The 20953-nt window shown below is 41.0% G+C and overlaps 1 long non-coding RNA gene across 2 annotated transcripts; it reads right to left on the minus strand.

The window, feature by feature from the left end:
* Positions 1–3778: 3778 nt before the first annotated feature.
* LOC121393840 lies at positions 3779–20652 on the minus strand. 2 transcript variants are annotated; one of them, XR_005961406.1, is made up of 3 exons: positions 19355–19815; positions 10513–10683; positions 3779–4011 (listed from the first exon to the last, which is right to left on the minus strand). It is a non-coding gene; the product is annotated as an uncharacterized LOC121393840 (long non-coding RNA). The 2 variants fall into 2 exon arrangements; XR_005961407.1 differs by lacking the exon at positions 3779–4011 and adding an exon at positions 20551–20652 and having other exon boundaries at positions 10027–10683; positions 19355–19451.
* Positions 20653–20953: the final 301 nt, after the last annotated feature.

A 20953-nucleotide genomic window follows, 5' to 3' on the forward strand; every position in this document is an offset into this window, starting at 1 on the left:
AATAGTGACTGTCTCTGGCATTTTAAAGCAGCTGCTCTGGCATCTTCCAAAATCCGCAGTCTGGGCCTGGCCATTGGTCAGGCTGAAGGCCATAGACTAGGGATGCACCGAATCCACTTTTTTGGATTCGGCCGAACCCCCGAATCCTTCACGAAAGATTCGGCCGAATACCGAATCGGAACCCTAATTTGCATATGCAAATTAGGGTTGGGAAGGGGAAAACATCTTTTACTTCCTTGTTTTCTGACAAAAAGTCACGCAATTTCCCTCCCGTCCCTAATTTGCATATGCAAATTAGGATTCGGTTCGGCCAGGCAGAAGGATTCGTGATAATGCACCAGGCAACCAACCCTCCTGTGTATAAATATACGGACATAATGTTCCATGGATGCAATAAACTGCATAGTCATATTACAGGAACGACATGGATAATAATATTGCTCTGACCTTATTACATTAACTATATACTAATATCAAGTCTGATTCCTACATCCCTGTACCCAATGGGGCAATTAAACTAGATCTAGGTAAAAGCAAAATATAAGGTTTGTCTTTATCTCGGAGCCTGAGGTTTTAGCACCAGACCTTTGATCCTGCGAGAGCACCTGGATATTTCATATTCTCTAACAGACCAATAATCTTTATACACGGCCTGTCTATGTGTAGCTCTTATCTGCCCATAAACACAGCCCTCACATTCACACAGTCATAAAACTGGGCTGTTCAAGCCTGTTTTATACTCTCAAAGGGCAGCACATAGTCATACTACTTGTGAGAGATATTTGCTTCATATGTTTGCTTTGCTCCAGCATGCGATAAAATGGCAAAATTGGCAATACATGTCCAGTCAATATTTATTTTGCGGCCTAGGGAGAAGCTGCTATGCAGTTTGGCATCCAACGAGTTATAAATTGAATAAAAAACAAAAGTGGCATGCATCTGTATTTACTTGAGGGCAGACATAAGTAAGAGGGTTCATTTATTAAAGGAGAAATAAAGCTCAACAAATGATTAGGTTAGAAATGCTACACCTTATGTTTACATATCCACAATGCATATATAAATATAGAAACTTAATGATACAAGGCTAATCAGTAATTATTACAGATGCACTTTATATGGCAGCATAGATGTAAGTTGACATCAGAATTGATTAATAATCAAATAATCTGTAGCAGAAGCTTATATGACAATTTCCAATGATCCCTAAGCTTAGTTTCTTAACAGTAACCCAGAGCACACTGAGCATGTGCAGTGCCACTGACACTCAAAAGATGACTAGCTCCTATGCCAATATAGGGCCATAGAATTCGCTGTTGCACCTACTGCACAATACTACTTGGTTCCCTCGTCACTCATCTACTCGCTCTCTTCTTCACTTATCTACCACCCATTTGCTCTGAACTGTGCCCCCTAGGCATATGACTACCCTGTTTACCCTTAGTTCCAACACTTCTTATGACACCCTAGAACAGTGCTGTTCAACTGGTGGCCAGTGACCCCCTCCCTTGTGTGGCCCCCACATTAAAGTCTGTCTGCAGTGACTGCTTACCTTGTGTAAACTTTATCAGTACTGAGATTAATTGGCCGCTGCATTGTTTACACTTTAAATTCAAAACCTGCATTGTTAACACCTATAATCCCCTGTGCATTGTTCACACCTGTGGCACCTCTATTGTTCACACTCTAAAGCCCTGTACTGGTCACACCTCAGACTGAAAGTGCCCACATTGTTCACCTGTTCACTCCTCATACAAACTGCTGGAGGGGCACCAGCACTGTGTCACTGTATGTAGCACAGCATGAACTGTTCATCTTAGTGTGGTCATGATAGGTTTCCTTGCTGTATACTACTTGCCCTATGCTCCCTGTGTGTGCCATAATCTATTTTCCCTATGCTCCCTGTGTGTGCCATACTTTGCTTTCCCTTTGCTCCCTGTGTGTGCCATGCTCTGCCTGCCCTATGCTCCCTGTGTATGCCATACTCTGCTTGCCCTATGCTCCTTGTCTGTGCCATACTTTGCTTGCCTTATGCTTTCTGTGTGCCATACTCTGCTTTCCCTGTGCTTCTTGTGTGTGCCATACTCTGCTTGCCCTATGCTCCCTGTGTGTGCCATACTCTGCTTGCCCTATGCTCGTTGTGTGTGCCATACTTTGCCTGCCCTATGCTCCGAGTGTGCCATATTCTGCCTGAGATATGCTCCCTGTGTGTGTCATACTCTGCCTGCCCCATACTCCCTATGTGTGCCATACTGCGCCTGCCAAATGCTTATTGTGTGTACGCCATACTGTCTGCACTATGCTACATGTGTGCCCTGCTCTGCCTGCCCTATGTTCCCTATGGGACTATTAGCATTTGGAAATTGTTATTGGCCCCTAAGGTGTTTAATCATGTGCTGGGGGTGCTGTATTATCCACAGAGGAGGAGGAAGCATATGGATTTAAGAGTATGTCTGTTTTCACATATGAGTAATAAGTGATATCTCTGCAGTGAGCACCAACCATTTGGTTTTTTTTGTGTTTTTTTGTGTGCTACCACCATTAATGTGCATATGGTCTAAAAAATGTTTGTGGTTTAAAGTGGGTGTGGTTTAAACCGAGTGTGGTTTAAAAACAGGTTAACACTGCCTTCCATTATCGGCCCTCCACCATGCAAGCCAGAAAAATTTCTGCCCTCGGTACCACAGAAGTTGGACAGCACTGCCCTAGAAGATAAGTAGCAAGGTAGAAACTGGTTTTATTGTTCTCTAGGGGAGCAGAATCGATTACTTAGCCCATAGTGTTATTTTTAGAAGGTTCAAATAGTGTCCTTGTAAATAATGGGGGCCAACAGAATAGCAGCTGTAGTTAGGGAGAAATTATATGTACAATATGAACAAGATGGAGCTTGGGATTTGTGCTGCCCATAGACTCAGAACAGGTCAGATTCACTGATTGCTAACAGATACATTTTCTCAACTTAAAAAAGGCACTGGAGCTGATTTGAATATACAGTATATGCCCAGTGTTATGTTTTGGGTAGCCGAGGATGAGTAGAGTATAACAGTGCTTTATTAGCAGAGTCGTGCAGGCATTACACAACAGTAAGCTTTCACTTTTAAGCTACCAGGAAGTATGCACAGTATGTCTGAGCACAGTGACATCTACAGGCCATTTGTATAAACACCACATATTCCCCCTATAGTAGGATAGCATTTAGACAACTATAATAACAGCAACAATTAAACAGTATGCATTTTAAAACAATATTATACAGTCTTTACATGACAAAGTCCTTGGTCCATGCAGGTAGTTTTCTTATTCTCTCAGTATGCCTTATAGGTTCACTTTCTTCAGGCTTATTGCAGATGACATCTGGAGTAGAAAAATGTCCTTCATCAAATGGAGCTTCTCCAAAGTCATATATAACAGGAGCAAGATGACTTGCATTCCATATGCATCCATCACACAGTTCATATTTGTATGGTACTCGCTGGTGTCTCACTTCAAGTGGTGTAGTAAATTTAGATTGTCCTTGTTTCAGTATTCCTGGTTTCTTAATTCTGACTAAAGATCCAGGCTGAAAGTGTACTTCTCTGTCACCACGTTTTCTGTCAGTATAAGCCTTGCATTTGGCTTTTTGACATTTCACAATGTCAGCAGTAGATGATTTTGTAGGCACAGTATTTTGTGGAAGTTTGATGTCTGCAACATGTAACTTAGTGCGCATCTGTCTGCCATGTAATAATTCAGCTGGAGATGATTGGATTGTTGCATGGCACGTTGCTCTGTAGTTATGTAGGAACTCTGTAGTAAATTCTTTCCAAGATTTCCCAGTAAGATTTGCTGTCTGTAGTGCTTCTTTCAGACTTCTGTTGAATCGCTCGATTTCTCCATTTGCTTGTGGGTAATACACTGAAGATTTTCTATGCACAATATTCTTCTCTCTCAGAAATAATTCAAACTCAGATGTGACAAACTGTGGTCCGTTATCTGATATTAACTCCTTTGGATTAACTTCTCTGCTGAAGACTGTAGACAGAAATGTTATTACTGTAGCTGATGTTATATGAGAAACAAATGCAATTTCAGGCCATTTAATGTAATAGTCTATCAAGGTTATAGCAAATCTGCAGTCCATAGTTGCATCTGTAAAAGGACCGACAATATCAATAGCAAGTTTTTCCAATGCTGAATCAGGGAATGGTACTGGTTTTACATCTGGTCTCTTGTGTACAAGGTTCTTCGCACAGCCCAATGAAGTGTTGCTTTATGGTGAAATTTTAGACACTGACTGTGTGGCAGGCACTGGTGCTGTAGTAATGAGACCATCAACTAATTGTAGGTTTAATGCAGCAAAGAGATCCCTTCCAAGTATAGCAGTACCATTATTCACAATGTAAAAGTCACATTTTGCAGTATTTGATTCAAATTGTACAGTCACTGGCAAGTAACCAAGCACAGGGATTGGATCCTTTAAGTAACTGACCAGTTTCAGGGCAGGTGCAACAAGCGGATCTTTTGCAAAGTATTTCAAGAAAATATCCTTTGGTTGTATAGAAACAGCTGAACCTGTATCAATCATCAGGTTAATGGAGTGTCCCTTGTCAGCAGAAGCAGTACTGACACTGACATATAAACTTGTCTGGAATAAATGTACCAGCTTTATCCACACCTAATACTGTGACATTTATAGTAGTGACTTCATGAACATCTTTAGCAGAACTACGGCAGATCTTAGCAAAATGTCCTACTTTTGTGCAGTTGCGACACCGTAAAGCTTTTGCAGGACATTTAACATTTGCAGTGTGTTGTGTTGAACAACAGCGAAAGCAGTATTTTCTATTTGTATTTGCTGTATGGTTTTGCAGTGTAGGTAAATCTCTTTCCTTAGCACTGTATTTTGCCTGTGACTGTGCATTATTAGGCCACAGTGTTGAATTCACAGTCTGTACATTCCCAGCAGTTCCCTGACTGAGAGTTTTAGCCTCTGCCACTGCTGTTTCAATTTGGCTAGCAACTGTAATAGCCTTTGTAAGGGTTAAATCCTGCTCTAGGAGCAGTCTCTCTCTAATGAGAGGTGAGTTTGTTTTTTCCACTATTTGGTCTCTTAGCATTTCATCTGTTAGATTCCCAAACTCACAGGTAACAACCAGCTCTCAAAGCTGCTACAAATTGTTCTGTGGATTCGCCATTACGTTGTCCACGTTGGCGGAATTTATATCTTTCAGCAACCACATTTACTCTTGGCACGGAAAAGTTCTTTATAGTAGTAAGAGCAGTATCATCAGGTAATGGTAATGTATAGAATATACGCTGTCCCTCTGCTCCCAGGCAGTGAATAAGTAAAGCACGCTTTCTAGCAGCAGAAATATCCCCTTGGTCAGCAGCAATAATAAGCTTTCACTTTTAAGCTACCAGGAAGTATGCACAGTATGTCTGAGCACAGTGACATACACAGGGTGTTAATAAAAAAAGTAATCTAGGATTTCCCTGAGAGTTCTACAAGAAATTAAGGATGGGACCCAAATACCTTCTTGTTATTTGAACTTAGACACTCAAATAATAACCCCAACTTTCATTATTCAGCTGTCTCTTTCCAGGCAAGCTTGAATATTCTCTGGCCTTGCAAGATATTTGTATACCCTTCTCCTAAATACATGGCACAGGGTGAACAACAAATATAAACTAAAAGGTCATACCTAGGACCTTAGTGCCTGGCTATTGAGAGAAAACATATATAAAACAGCACAGACAATTGTATTTTTTTATGACAGATCAGCAATGTCCAGGGGTTCATGTGACCCTAACTAATCAAAGCAGATACTTTAATCTACGTTCTTCTGCACTGGTGGGCACATTAGTTAAGCCTTATTCTTTAAAATATCTGATGCCGCTGCCAAGTGCCAAAGCCTTTGTTCATTAAAAAAAAAACTCTGTGGAAATTTCCATTTTCCCTTTTTCCAGTTTCTAGTTTAGTGAGTCATTTTTATAGTTTAACACTGATAACACAAACATAACATAATGCTAACCCTGCAGGCCAGATGGAAAAATCAAAGCATTAATTCAAACCAATAAATATAAACTGAGTTACTTACTATGGGCTGTTTTCAATTGTTTGCTATTAGAAGAGTTAAAGGGGATGTTCACCTTTAAATTAACTTTTAGTATGACATAGAGTGAAATTCTGCAACAATTTGCAATTGGTTTTCATTTTTTTATTATTTGTGGTTTTTGTTATTTAGCTTTTTATTCAGCAACTCTCCAGTTTGCCATTTCCCTAGCAACCATGCATTGATTTGAATAAGAGACTGGACTGTGAATAGGACAGGAACTGATTTGAAAGATGAGTAATAAAGAGTTGCAATAACAATAGATTTGTAGCCTTACAGATAATTTGTTTTTAGATGGGGTCCCACCCATTTGAAAGTAGGAGCCAGCAAGAGTCAGAAGAAAAATAATTCAAAAATATAAAAATAAATAATAAAGGCCAATTTATGTGTTGGTTATTTAAATATTGAAGAAAAAAGTGTGTATTTATCTAGAGCTATAATTTTAATGGGGTATATAATTTTTAAAGGGATTCTGTCATGATTTTTAGTGTGTCGTTTTTATTTGTAAATGGTATTGTTTAGTTGGCGCCATCTCAGGTCATTTTGCCTGGTCATGTGCTTTCAGAAAGAGCAAGTGGCGCACTATGGAACTGCTTTCTGGCAGGCTGTTGTTTCTCCTACTGAATGTAACTGAATGTGTCGCAGTGGGACCTCGATTTTACTATTGAGTGCTGTTCAGATATCCAGAGCCAGGCCAACCCGGCCAGGTGCCCTAGGCAACCTGGGCAGCCACAGCGCCAGCTAAGTGCGTGCTGGAGTGTGCATGCACGAAATTACGATCAGGTGCGCATGTGTGAAATTTAGCTCAAGTGCGCACGCGCAAAATTACTCTCAGGTGCACATGTGCGAAATTACGAGTGCATGCGCAGAAGCACAATTGAGGAGAAAATATCAACGCCAGTCGGTGAGAGACTGGACCGGATAGTGGGTATGGCAACAGAACAGGGTATGGCGCCCCCCCAGCTTTGCGCCCTAGGCACGTGCCTACTCTGCCTACCCCTAGATCCGGCCCTGCTTATATCTACCAGGCAGCTGTTATCTGGTTATCCTCCTATGGGGGGGGGAAGGAATGGGTTTGATATAACTCCAACTTGCAGTACATTTTGTAAATAGTGACTGAAGTTTATCAGAGCACAAGTCACATGACTGACGGCACCTGGGAAATTGTCTAGCCCCATGACAGATTTTAAAATGAAATATAAAAAAATCTGTTTGCTATTTTGAAAAAACGGATTTCAGAGCAGAAGTCTGCTGGAGCAGCACTATTAACGAATGTGTTTAACGAATGATACAGAGCAGTGGTTCCCAAACTGAGGGGCTGGCCCTCAGATTTGAAGCTGAACATTTAATTGCTACACTATGCTTTGACATAGATGAACAGGGGAGCTGCCATGAAGTGAATTGAGCAACATATCTCAGGCGACAGCAGCTAGAGTTACCTGGGGCGGCAAAAAGCTTCTCCTGGTGACTTTAAGAGACGTATTTAAGTCATTAAACTGAAAAGTTGGCTCTTCTTGTGCAGAGGGCACAATTGTGCTCTGTACATTAGTGATGTGGGTCCCCCTGGACCTGCTCCAGAGAAAAAAAGGCAATCGCTGGTGAGCAAGGGAGGCAGTATCACAGGAGCCTGAGGCATAGAATTGTCCCTGTAGAATGACAATTACCGATATGTAAAGTTCAGTGAACTCATGTTATTATTGTGGTGCTTTAGTCCGGGGATTACAAATCCTTTACAAACGCCCATTGCGGATGGAGATGATTTTGCACTCAGCACATTGAGATGATGGAAGATAAAGTGAAATGATGTGGTGTGAGGAGCTGTGATGTGGGGTGAGGCCCCAGTGCAGGAAATACAGCAGGTACATGAGAGAACGCCCATGTGCTTACAGAAAACATTTCTACCAAAACAGATGCTGATGAAGTAAGAAAAACCTGAGCTTAATTCTTCTCTGTAGAAGACTGTCACACTTGGTTGGAGTACGGTACCAAAACAGGAACATTTATTACTTGGAATTATATTTCACTCTTTGTCGCTCTTTTTCTAAAGGTGTAATGTGCGTTTTTGGAACAACTGAGAAAACATGGACATAAAAGTAGATTTTCTTTTCTTTTTACAATTAATGCATATTTGTTATGCCAGTTTTTATCATGTCTTCACAATCCTGAAAGACAGTTCTGGACATTTTAAATATGGGATATTGTGTTGTAAAATGTGGGATTTGAGCCCTAGACTTTGGCATGCATGGGATGTGTAGTTCACTTACAGTTTGACCCCTAGACTTTGGATGGGATGTGTAGTTCACTTACAGTTTGACCCCTAGACTTTGGATGGGATGTGTAGTTCACTTACAGTTTGAGCCCTAGACTTTGGATGGGATGTGTAGTTCACTTACAGTTTGAGCCCTAGACTTTGGATGGGATGTGTAGTTCACTTACAGTTTGAGCCCTAGACTTTGGCGTGCATGGGATGTGTAGTTCACTTACAGTTTGAGCCCTAGACTTTGGCGTGCATGGGATGTGTAGTTCACTTACAGTTTGAGCCCTAGACTTTGGCGTGCATGGGATGTGTAGTTCACTTAAACAGTTTGAGCCCTAGACTTTGGGGTGCATGGGATGTGTAGTTCACTTACAGTTTGAGCCCTAGACTTTGGGGTGCATGGGATGTGTAGTTCACTTACAGTTTGAGCCCTAGACTTTGGTGTGTATGGGATGTGTAGTTCACTTACAGTTTGAGCCCTAGACTTTGGTGTGTATGGGATGTGCTGTTCATTTACAGTTTGAGCCCTAGACTTTGGTGTGTATGGGATGTGCTGTTCATTTACAGTTTGAGCCCTAGACTTTGGTGTGTATGGGATGTGCTGTTCATTTACAGTTGGAGCCCTAGACTTTGGGGTGCATGGGATGTGTAGTTCACTTACAGTTTGAGCCCTAGACTTTGGGGTGCATGGGATGTGTAGTTCACTTACAGTTTGAGCCCTAGACTTTGGCATGCATGGGATGTGTAGTTCACTTACAGTTTGAGCCCTAGACTTTGGGGTGCATGGGATGTGTAGTTCACTTACAGTTTGAGCCCTAGACTTTGGGGTGCATGTGATGTGTAGTTCACTTACAATTTAAGCCCTAGACTTTGGTGTGCAAAGTCTGACAAACCTGCCTGGCTCTGGTGTGCCTTTAAATTAACTTTTCAATTGGCCTTCATCTTTTCTTTTTTTATAGTTTTTTAATTATTTGCCTTCTGACTTTTTCCAGCTTTCAAATGGGGTTCACTGACCCCATCTAAAAACAAATGCTCTGTAAGGCTACAAATGTATTGTTTTTGCTGCTTTTTATTATTTATCTTTCTATTCAGGCCTCTCCTATTCATATTCCAGTCTCTTTTCCAAATCAGTGCATGGTTGCTAGGGTCATTTGTTCCCTAGCCACCAGATTGCTGAAATTGCAAACTGGAGATCTGCTGAATAAAAAGCTAAATAACTCAAATAATAAAAAATGAAAACCAATTGCAAATTCTTTCAGAATATCACTCTGTACATCATACTAAAGGGGATATTTATCAAAGGTCGAGTGATAAGAGGTTTTTTTTTTTTTTTACCTCGAATGAACTCAAATAACATTGAAACTCGAATGGTATCTTATTTAAAAGACCAGTGACAGATTTATTTATAAAAAAAGAAAAAGATTTTCTACTTAACAAAAAAACACCAAGACAGTTTTAACTTTCAATTCGCAAAGTTTTTTAAAAAAAATTACTTACCGATTCTCTGCTTGCGCTCCTCTTCTGAAACAGCGACAGGGTGACGATCCATTGTGCAGCGCTCAATTTCTCCTCCCTGCCTGCTATAGGAGATAGCCAGGGAGGAGAAATCGAGCGCCGCACGATGGATCGTCACCCTGTCTGCATTTCTGAAGAGGAGCGCAAGCGGAGAATCGGTAAGTTATTTCTTAATAAACGCTTTGCGAATTAAAACTGCCTTGGTGTATTTTATGTTACTGGTCCTTGAAGAAGACACTCAAAAGTCTAAAATTCGAATGAATGTCACAATTCGAATTAAAAAAAATCGAAAAAAACTCGAATGTCAAGAAGGATATTAACTTCTTCAAATAGGTCAGCTCTGCCATTGACTTCTACATGAACTTGGCAGGTTTTACGAGGAAACCTATCGAATTCGAGTTACTTCCAGGGTGGGCGATGATAAATCTTGGATTCGGATTTGAATGAACCTTAGTAAATCTACCCCTTAAAGTTAATTTAAAAGTGAACAGCCCAACACCACCATGTTTTCCCCTATACTCACCGCCATGTTTCTGATATGGATATATACCATCACCCTTTATATCTTCTTACACCTTCTTCATCATAATAATAGGGAGAAGGAAGCAGCCATGAATATAAACCAATTCCTTAACACAAATCACTTACCTCCAGCTGTTTAATCGCATTAGTTGGCTCCAGTGAATCAATACACTTCAGCGCTAATGTGTGAAATGGGAATTTATCAATAATACTTAAGAACAGTGTGGCTCCCGGAGTGGTTTTTGTGGTCTTCCATTTCCAACTCACTCCCTATTAAATGTTCTGCCAGGGATCATTCTGTAATGAAAAGCAATTACAGTAAGAAAGCGGGACCCTCCCAGGGCTGCTTAAAGGGAAAGCCAACCCCCAAATAAAAATTGGACTAATAATAGAAAACATAATTCCAAGCAACTTTACAATATACATTTATTATAAAGTTTCAGTTATTTGTAAAAACAATTGCCATTGAAAGCAACATTTGCTTAACTCGATTCGAAGTTTTTCCAAAAAAAACCTTTGATTTTTAAAACTCCAAATAGGTTCTAGGAGGTCCCCCATAGGCTAAAACAGCAATTCGTCAGGTTTTAGATGGGGTCTGGTCGAAGTTGAATTTTTAAAGAGAAAGAACACGATAAATTTCGATATTTTAATTTTTCGAATTTTTTTTCAAATTCGAATCAAATTTGGACAATTACAAAAAATAGCTTGAAATTTAAATTTTTTGCATTCAAAAATCTGCCCCTTGAGGTATGGAGATCCAAACTATGGAAAGATCCAAAGGGTCCGAGACCTGTAATATTAGAGGCAGCAGTCCCAGCCCCTCCATCACTGCACCCTGGGGGTCTTTTCTGCCTACTCCTGGTGCCAATTCCTCATAATGCTGAACTGATCCCCAAACTAATGATTGAGCAAAAAAAAAAAAAAAACAAAATACAAGTTTTCACATTGATCTCCCCCATTTGGTGAGTGTAGGGAGTGTGACATCCCACTCTTCTCCCAGCCACATGAAAAACATTTTTGTGATGTCACTTTTCTAACTTCTTATGCTTCCAGGCAAGACTATGTATGCTGAGGTTACTTTGAGGATCATTTAGTAGTCCTACTACAAAGGTAATAGCATACTGGACAGCAGACTCTTTGGCATCTTGGTTAAATTTGAAAACTATTTCCCAAGAAGCTTCTGAAAGAAAAAAAATTGGTGCTTACTGTACTTTTCAGAGCATGTAAACAGACTCCGACTTGGGCTGGGTCAACAGGGTTAGTATCTCAATACATTTTGTCTAACATTTGGTAATCCCCTGGACCACACGCTTTGATTACAAATAATATATTGGTCTAATTAGGCTTATGAGCACCATTGACACACAAGAGTTCCTGTGCAAATTTGTGTGGATTAGTGTGGGGCTGTGGAACATCTTGAAAAATCCTTCTAAGATCTGTGTGTTTTTAGTTAGACGCACTTCTGCAGCGTCCCCCGTCGCCCCCCTTTTTCTCTACTTTGTATTGTACGGGCGGGGTAGAGCTTAGCTGTGGGGCTGGGGACAGCCTGCTTGTCTGTATCTGAGCTATAACTTTCAGAGAACTTATCTCTGAGCTGTTTGTCTTTTTGGTGTCAATTTTTTTTTTTTTTTCACTGTTCTCTATTATCTAACTTAACCCTTCTGCTATCAACTTTTCTTGTTCCTCTCTTTGCTTTCTAGCTTCCTTTGATTCTGAGGCCCTTTCCTGACTTTCTAGGGCACATACTTGACCATTTACCTCGTTTGCTGCCTCTCTCTTGCTCTTAGCTATTACGGGAAAACAACCCATCATAGAGTGGGGAGGCTGACGGCTCTATGTATGCCTTATGAGTTACAACCACTCAAGTCTGTGGGGCTAAAGCTTCTGATATATCACTGCTGTGCTGCGTATGTACTTAAATGCTTATACTCTTGTCTGGTGATCCCACGTATCGTTTGGGAGGAATGGCAAATGACTTACTCTCTGTAAGTGTACTCCACTTAGGCAAGTAAGCCACTACATCTTTGCCATATTCAACAGCAATCACACTACCTGGTGAATGCTCTACAGTCACTCTGCCTAGCGACTGTCTTGCGCTCACCCTCCTTGGTGAACGCGCAGAGGTGATCAGCCTCTGTTCACAATCCTCCCCGCTAGGGCGAGATGCTCCTAACGGAGTCTTACACTCATTCTGGCCAAATGCCTTAGTGAGCCTATTTCATCTCAACTAAAAAAATGCCCTCTTCCCTCAAGTACGCAGACTATCTTGGGGTATACTGGGGTCTGACCAGGTAAGTTAGTACAATTCTTATAAGCAGCAAGAGTATAGAAAAGTTAGAACTTTTTTTCACTTTGCAATTAGTCCCCAATCACATGCACATTCATACAGGACACATGGTTAAGACAAACATAGATACCTCGAGTGATCACCTTGGGTCAGGCTGCTTGCACAGCAACACCCTGTCCGTTTGGAATCGGAGAAGAAAGGAGACAGAACAAGGTATGCTTACCCTGTGTGGCCACTCCTGTCCCGTTAGTTCTCCGGGTCCTCACTGTGGATGGGTGAAGTCAGCGTCTTGAGCCTGCCCGCATTATCTCCACCATTTGTTAGGGAATAATCCAAAGACCGGAGATCACCGAGGTAAAAGGAATAATCCAAGTTTATTATTTATATAATAAACATACACGAGCTCCGTGGGTTCTGATACACAAGTAGGTCAGAACTAAGAAACAAAAGATTGACCACACATTATATACCCTTCAGGAAAGGAACTTCAATGGGAAAAGGCCTCTCTAGGGAGAAAAGGTAGTATTGCCAAGTATCTATCATAGTGTCTCAGTGTACAATTATCTAGTGTTAGCTAGCTATGTGAACGAGAAGGGAGTAACATAGTGGGAGAGCTTCAAGGCCAGGGCACCTGCTAGAAGCAAAAGGATAACATAACATACTACTGATAAGGACCTTCTCAGATGGCACACTGTCTCCTGGGTAGTCTTGAAACAGTTCATAGAAGGGCCCCATGGGCACTTTGAAACTGCTCAGTCTACCTTGGAGGGGGGCTTAGGAATGCGAGGGGCCATCTAGGGCCTGCAAGACTTTTCCTTCCACATCACTTACCCACAATTACTTCACGGGTTACAGACTGTTGGTTTACCATTCTGTAGCAGTTCAGATTTAAAGGAACAGTAAAGCAAAATGCTTGTGAGCTCACAGGTACAGGAAACGGTTGTCCAGAAACATTGGTGTAAATGGATGTTACTGGGCCCCACAGCAAATTAATTTTAGGGCTCCCAACATATACAGAGATTATCCTGTTTTACCAATATATGGGGCCCCCTAAATCTCCTGAGCTCCCCTGCAGCTGCAGGGTCTGCTTCCTCTGTAATTACACCCGTCCAGAAAGTTCTCAATTAAGGGATGACTATCTCCTGTAGACTCGATTATATAGTGAATAAAGTACCCCCTCTTGTAAATTATAAGTAGGGTTGCACCAAATCCAGGATTCGGTTCGGGATTCGGCCTTTTTCAGCAGGATTCAGATTCGGACGAATCCTGCTGCCTGGCCGAACCGAATCCTAATTTGCATAGGCAGATTAGGGATTGAGAGGGAAATCGCGTGACAAGGAAGTTAAAAATGTTTCCCCTTCCCACCCCTAATTAGGATTCGGTTTGGTTTTCGGCCGAATCTTTCACAAAGGATTCTGGGGTTCGGCTGAATCCAAAATAGTGGCTTTGGTGCATCCCTAATTATACAGAAACCGAGGAGTTTCATGACCATATAAAAGTATGAGGCAGCAGGCTGAGTGTTTTTATACAGGTCATGGAACTCCGAGGTTACTTTTAATATCCTCATATTTTACAACGGGGGTACTTTATTTATTATAATACACAAGTTTCATTTAGTCATGTGACAGAAATTACATCAGAACTCACCGTTTATAAAGATATAATTTATGATATTCATGGCATTTGTGTATTATAATCAAATAATTCCTTTTCTCTGTAATAATAAAACAGACAGTTGCACTTGATCCCAACTAAGATATAATTAATTCTTATGGGGGGGGGGGTAAAACAATCCTATTGGGTTTAGTTAAAGGGGTTGTTCACCTTTGAGTTAATGTTTAGTATGCTTTAGAGTATGTTATTTCGCTTTTTATATATTTTCTTATTTTTTATCGTTATTTCAAAACTATAATTATGTCAAAAGAAGAGAAAGATACTAAGATAACAATGAATGAAACAGAAGAAGAAGAAGATGACTATTCTGGCGAGAGGAAGGCCGGCCGGTTCCTGCCTATATTCATCATTGGACTCTTTGCTACCTTCTATTATATATTTGTGGTGGAGCTGTGCATATTCACTGTACAGTTATTAGAGGCAAAGGTGACTTTCCTGGTGATTTTCCACCTTTTGTTCCTCCTGTGCGTGTGGTGCTATCTCCGGACTGTTATGACGCCTCCCGCTGTCCCTCCTGCAAAATTCCGCCTATCGGAATCTGACAAGCAGCGGTACCTGAGTGATGAGAGGCCACAAGTGCTGCAGGAGATCCTCATTCGTGCGGCTAAAGACTTGCCTATTTATACTAAGGATCCAAAAGGAGATGTTCGGTACTGTACCACTTGCCAAGTGTTAAAGCCAGACAGGTGCCACCATTGCCCAGTGTGTAACGTCTGTATACTGAAACTGGATCATCACTGCGTATTTCTAAACAACTGTGTGGGATTCTCCAACTACAAGTTCTTCCTCCTCGCTCTGATGTATGGAGCGCTATTGTCCATATTCACTAGCGAAGTGTCGCTTTGTTGCTCCATACTATTCTGGACTCATCAGCTGCCCAACAGCCCATCCCAAGTCCCCATCATTGTGCTGTTCTGCCTGAGCACATTCTTGGCTATAACGCTAGTCCGACTTTTCCTTGATCATTTCGAACTGGCTGTAAGGAATATAACTGATCTGGAGGACTATGATAGCACAGAGGAGTTTGATCCCTATAATGTGAGCATCAGCAAGAATCTGAGAGAAGTGTTTGGCAATGAAAAGAAATACTGGTTCCTCCCAATCTTCAGCAGCTTAGGAGATGGCTTCTCATTCCCAATAGGTGATGCCACAGAAGACATAGAGAAAAATGCTGCTTTTGCCAAATCCCCAAATGAGGGAATATAGGCTTATAGAAGATAACTTATAATACAAGTTGACCACCAGGGACTGGTGCAATTGCCATTTTGGAGTCAGGAAGGAATTCCCCCTCCCCCCCAGAATAGGATATTGTTTTATTATTATTATTATTATTATTATAATTACAAAATGTTTTAATAAAAATACATTATATGTAACTGTATCATGTCAGTGTTTTTCTTTTAATACACCCAAGCACTAGAAGATTGCCATAGGATATTTAGTAGTTTTGAGAAAGGCCAATGACATTTCTAAAATGCAAAAATTGAGCCTGGGAGTTGTCTCTGGTATAAAGTATAAAGAGTGACATTTACTGTGAGGGTATACCCGCGGGTCCGGCAGGGTTCGGGCAGGGTTCAGGCAGGATGCTGCATCAAATCTTTGGGTTGACCTAACAATTCTGGCTCCTCCATTTATAGATTTCTGCCGGCTCTGCCCCTTTAGTGACGTCACTGCGGGCGGGCGCCAAGCCAGGTTGGGTGAGGGCGGGTTAGGTTTGGGTGTATGTCCAAAAAATCTGGACCTGCATATCACTAATTCTCACCTGTTGTTGGCCTAGAACTCTACTACAGAGTTTATACTAATTGGTTAACTCATAGGGACAAGCTGTCACTCACAGGTTTATATAATAATCTGTTTATTCCTCTTGCTATAGACAAAGCTCTTCCATTTGGGAAAATGAGATTTTGTGGACTCACCATTAAATCTCTTTCTCTCCAGTCGCTTGGAGGACACAGGAACAATGGGGTATAGCTTGCACCACCAGGAGGCAGGACACAATAAAATACAAAACAAACTAGCCCCTCCTCCTCCTGCTATACCCCAGCTCGCAGGCAGATCCAGCCCAGTTTGTAACAAAGCATGGAACAGGAGGTTAACAATAAAACATGAAGCCTTATGTAACTATGTACAAGAAAAGGTCGGTTTTATTAGCAACCATGTCTGAAAAACACAAGTGAAGGCCTCAACCAGGGAGGGAAGTCCTGTGTCCCCCAAGCGACTGGAGAGAAAGAGATTTAACAGTGAGTACACAAAATCTCCTTTTCTCCTTAGTCTGCTTGGGGGACACACTACAGCAGTCCCATTAAATAGGGGCGGGAAGTAGAGGCCTATGTGGAACTAGCCACTGGAGTACTTTACTGCCAAAGCGGGTGTAAGATGCCGCAAAGGTATCTAAATGGTAGAATCTTCCAAAGGTATTCCCCGAGGGAATGATGAACAGGGAGTCAGACTTACAGACGTCTTTGCTTGTTGAAATCATATGAAAGCTCTGCTAATGAGACATAGAGAGATTTGCTGCAGAAAAAGCTATAAACACTTTGCTTCCACAAGGCTGTATCTGCTCTGGGAATATTAATGGAGATATGACTGCTCCACTGTAGTCACCACCATCCAGTCCAGCCATAATGCCAAAGACAAAGGTGCATTTCTGGCCTTTTTAAGTACAATACAAGCAAAATTCCCACCCCAAATCAATCAAAAGGTTAATTACTATAGCTCTGAACCTCTTTATTTCATCAGATGCCAATGAAGTCACACACACAGTTGTACAGTTCCATGCTGACACTTTGCAGGGGGATTCGACTAAATTCAAAAAATGGGCAGCAAATGGGCAAAGAAAACATAAATTCACCTCTTTATAGGTCCCTGGTAAGGCCTCATCTGGAGTATGCAGTGCACTCTTGAGATGGAGAGAATAGAGAGACGCGAAACTGAGGACAGTGAGGTTGGGGGAATACCCTTCCAGATGATCTTGTGAGGGCAGATGCCTTTAAGAGGGGCTTCAATGGTTTCTTAAACAAGCATAATATCTAAGGCTTTTCTGATCATAAAATCTACAGTTAGCATAGGAATTTTATTGAAATAATCCACATTTTAAAAAATGACTTCCTTTTTCTCTGTTATAACAAGACAGTACTTTGCACTTGATCCCTAAGATATAATTAATCCTTAATACAACCAAATTCACTATTTTAGGATTTGGCCGAATCCCAAATCCTTTGTGAAAGATTCAGCCAAATACCGAACAGAATCCAAACCCTAATTTATCAAGTTAAGGTAAATAGAGCATTCTGCATCATGACCTCTTTTCTGTTTCCTTACCCACCCTATTAGTCCTGGAAAGGACGACTAGAAGCAGTCAGAGGGACTAATTGTGTAGGGGGGTTGCCACATCAAAAAAAACAACAAAAAACAGGTCAACAGGTTGTGAGCAGTAGCAGGGACAAGTGGAACTTTTTGGCCTGGCACCATTCGCAGTCCCCTCATCTACTGGAAAGTAACTGGCACACATTGCATCATGGGCATGATCACCTGACATGCGACTGCACCAACCATTCTAGGTTATTGCCGTTCACATCAATGGGGAACAATTATAAGATCATTGTTCTGTATGGGGGCCTTCAATGCAGAAGAATGTTGCCCTTCTTGCCTCCTGAGAGAGTCTCTGCTTAACCCAAAGACACTCTGTCAATTCCATGTGGTCACATACAGTCAATCAAGGGAAAGTTGTGCTCACCACTAATTTTTAAAACCATTAGTCGGGGGTGCAATGAGGGTGTGACCACAAAATACATATAGACAAATACAAGAGTCCTCTGCACTCAACCCATTATCAATATATTTAAGACAGAGACATTTTGTGCATACAGCTACTGAAAAATGCCTTACCCTTTAAACAACACAGGGATTGTTTGTCCGTATACTGCAATATATTTAAGCTGCCAACTACATCAAAGTCATCCCATATCTGGCCAGTCCTATGATCAATTTTCATCTGATTCATTAAGAATTCTATTGCTTCATTATACATTTTACAAAGGGACTAAGTTTTACCTGCAACTTACTTGCTGCTTTCAAAGTAAAACTCCCAAACTAGACTATTTGTCTACACACATACAGTCAATGCCAATCTTCTCTATTCCTTGGGCCCACCTAGCCATGGACTTTAGTGTCAGTCTTCCACCTTCTTAGGGGAATATAGAAATATATGTGGTGATTATGCAAAACTGTCACCTGTTGAACTATTCCAACTTTTTATTACATTTTTTAATCCACGGCTTGTCTTTAAAAATTGTATCTGACAGAGGGTCTCATTTGAATTCCATTTTCCACTCCCACACCAAGTTGTGGCATCAGTGTGAGACATGGCACAAAATGTAAAGTAAAACACTGCCAGGGACGCCGTTTCTGTGGGTCTAGCTCTGACAATTCACTGCAAGTTTTACAGCCCTTTCCCTGTCTTTGAAATAATCAATATACTTCCATATAACTTCAACTTCCAACCACCTTCTCCTGTCTTCCAGGATGGCCAACATGAATATGAAGTGATAAATAGCCTTCAATCAAGACTCTTCTGTGGATCCCTTCAGTATCTCATCCATTTAAAGGGTTTGAACCTGTAGAAAACTCCAGAATTTATCACACTAGTGTTCATGACTCTCATGTAGTGTAAGGATTTCCTGAGGAACCTGTCCTAGTGGGTTCTGTGGACCTCCTGGTAAAGCGGGTTCTAGGGGGTCATGGTGAACTCATTGGCAAGACCCACTGACATCATGACAGTGGTTCCATTGCTTACACCATCACACCTGCACTGTTGTATTGTGACATCAATGTATCCAGATATGCCACAAAACTTCAAACAGGTCTAGCTCTGCTAAATTCTGGTTTGAACTACAAGTCTCTTCTTGACTGACCCAGTGTCTGTTTCTGGTATTTTTTTTTGCTGTAGTTGCCTTGCCACCAAATTCCTATCATTTAATATACACATATAAATCTATATTTTCTAACCTTTGGCAGGAGACAGATGTCTTCTGAATCTCTTTCTCTTTGGGAATTTCAGCTGTGAATCCTGTGAGTTGCTAGTGGAAGTCAGAGTCGACGTCGACTGTGAAAATGAAAACATATTTTATTATTTTGTTTTGTTTTACCAAAACCGACTGTTATAGATCATGGGGCAATGCAATAAAAGTTGGTGAGTAGAAAGCTCCAGTTAGTGTCAGGAAGTGCCGTTAATTAATGTATATTGGCTAGTTGCTTAGAACGACATTTTCATTTAAGCAAAGAGTATTTTCTGGGATTATAATAATGCCATGCATATTAAATGATAAATATTTAGAGAAAAGTTATTAGTGAGTTATTTAATGATATCTCAGTTCTAACTAGAATTTCAAATATATAATGTATACAATTTAATGTATTATAGAATATATGCATTTCTTCTTTTTCACCTCAGTGATGTCACTCCCGAGTTTTAGTTATATATAGAACTGAAGGGGTTGGTTTTGGGTGGATGCTGGTTGTCTAGTGTTACATTTTTTCTGACTCTCACATGGCTAACATGCAGTGGTAGAAAAAGTTGGTCTGCGGCAGTGTCAGATATCAAGATCCTTCTCTCGAAAACATTAGGTTAAGTGCTAAATTATATAGAGAATAATGTACCCCCAATTCTAATGTATAAGGATATTATCAGTTACCATTGGCCTTATGCATTTATATGGTCATGAAACTTCAAGGCCTCTAATATCCTCATATTTTACAACAGGGGGTACATTATTTTTTATAATACACATATTGTAGTAATGACATCACTAAGCACCAATTATAAGGAAGTATTTTACAGCATATCCATGGCTCTTGTGTATGATATACCTATCATTTAGGGCAATAGGGGAAAAAAAGCAAAGGGCTGATGGAAATTTGTAGACTATAAGGCTCCACTGGAAGATAATAATACTGTCATCATGAGGCAACATCAGTACTCTGTGTGGGCAACAGAGACACTAGCTGGTGTCCAAACAAAATAGAGGTGGATGTATAAAGATTATGGTCCACAAAACAGTTTAGGACCTCCCATCTCCTGAATTTATTATTCATTATGGACCCGAAACACCTGTGAAATGTGAAACATCTGAATGCGCCATCACTATGCTCACCTTTGTCTTCTGTGTTGTCCAGAATAATGTGTTTCTCATAGCGAGCCTTACCTACAAATGAAGCACAACAAAGAAGATCGCATTGAAGAAGATGGCGTCGGTGAACTCCGTAGACTGGACCTGTGCAGAAGGGTAAGTAACAAGTTAGGGGCATTTGCCCAGCGGGACAGGTAGGCCAGGGGGGAGGAGGGAAGGGAAGCAACACAGGGGAGGGTTTTTGCGCCGACTAGGTTTCCTTCTCCTTTAAGAAAAGTCTTTCAATACATAGAATATAATGATACTTTCTCAGCTGACAATATAGGATTGAGTGTCTTGTGTAACCGTATGAAACTTTCGGTTCCACCAGGAGAAGACAGTATTGTCACTGGAGGGCTTTGCCCTAAGTCCTGGACACAGGACAATAAAGCCACCCTAGAGGAATCTCAAAAGGTGCCTAGAGGAAATCAATTGGGCA

This window comes from Xenopus laevis, chromosome 5L (genome assembly GCF_017654675.1).
Source record: "Xenopus laevis strain J_2021 chromosome 5L, Xenopus_laevis_v10.1, whole genome shotgun sequence".
Taxonomy (NCBI): Eukaryota; Metazoa; Chordata; class Amphibia; order Anura; family Pipidae; genus Xenopus; species Xenopus laevis.